The following is a 1,512-nucleotide window of genomic DNA, read 5'->3' as shown; positions in this document are numbered from 1 at the left end:
TGCAAGTGGAGCCGCTCTTCGCCTGAGCCCCGTGTAAGGTTTGTATCTGGTGTGAGCGGCGCCTCCATCGCTGCGCTCACACCCTGGTGTTTAACACCCACCTTAGCCTTTCCTTCCACGTAAAGGACACTACCGCATCCGAACCTTGGAATTACTGTGCGCACAAGAAATACATAGTAAATAAGGAACAAAATAACTCCTAACAATCGATCCTGGGAAGAAGTTGAATTAGAATGTGAAAGAAAGACTTAACAAATGTAAACGTTTAAATCTTAGTAGAAACTTTCTTCACTTTGCTGTGCAAGAGAACACTGCTTTGCTATATTTAAAATGGCTTTTTTAAAAGAGATTTATGTATTTGGTAAATGTTTGTAGTCAACAGTTCACAAAGAAGCTGTTCACGGTTTAATGCTGATAAGCCGTTTGGCGGCACAAGCTGGACTTTGTTGCCATCCTTGAGACGAATCTTTTAAGAAAAAAAAAATAAGTTAATCTCAATTTTTTTCCCTGAATGTGTTGTTTTTTCTTCAATATACAATAAATATTCTAGTGAACTTTTTATCAAATGGTTAAGAAAATGCTAGAGGTTGTTGTAAAATATTTGTATCCTGCATTCACTGAAGTAAAGATACTGGCTTTTACTGTGTACTCCAGCCTCTCTCGTGTTTCAGAGCACGCGTTCTCTTTGCCCCTCTTGGTTACTGCATTCCCGTTAGGAACCGACACTCTCCAAGAACCTGATTACAAAACGCTGTTGAAACTGGCAGAAAAAACCTGGATAAACCCCGCAGGTGAGCGGGTCACTCACCCGCTCGAGGTGTGTTCCGTGGGCAGCGCTGCTCCATTCCCATCCCGGCGGGGCACAGTGACACATGGGGAATCCTTGGCCTTAATGCAGCTCCATGAGCCCCATGGGCAGAGAGCAGTGTCCGACCTCGCGCCCGGTGGGGACGCGGCGCAGCACCTGACCTTCCAAGAACACAGCTTTTAGCTCCGTCCGGTTCCGTCACCACAAAAAAGGCCGAGCAGTGGGGTGCCCCTTGTGCTTTATTTGAAAACGTCATCATTCCCCCCTCAAACAGAGCTACGGTTCCTTCACAGAAGAAAAATACAAGTTGTAGTTCAGTAAAAGATACTTTAGAGTCCTCGATTACAAAATCAGGTTCCCTCAGGCTTTCCTGAGCACCTTTATGGAAGGGTTGCAAGAAACAAACACAGGTTTTTGCTACAACAGCACATGGTGCTGCTTTGCCTCGCTCCCATCCCCACACACCTGCAGATGCCTGCAGGGCCAGGAAGAGAGCAACAGGTGCTTCTGCCTCAGCCCTCACCCAGCTTCACCCTTGCTCACGCCACTCTCAGCAACAAAAACCACTCCATGACTCACGCTGCCTTGCCCCTGCCCCTGCCCCTGCCCTAGCCTAGGGGGGCCCAGCTCCGCATCACACAGCCCGGGCAGCGGGAAGGACCCCGCGCTTCTCTGCAGGCTGCAGAGCAGCCCAAAGAGGTGCT

This window comes from Nestor notabilis, unplaced genomic scaffold (assembly GCF_000696875.1).
Source record: "Nestor notabilis isolate BGI_N333 unplaced genomic scaffold, ASM69687v1 scaffold30905, whole genome shotgun sequence".
NCBI classification, from domain to species: Eukaryota; Metazoa; Chordata; class Aves; order Psittaciformes; family Psittacidae; genus Nestor; species Nestor notabilis.
The sequence above is the reverse complement of the archived record's forward strand: the minus strand, read 5'-3'. Positions refer to the sequence as shown.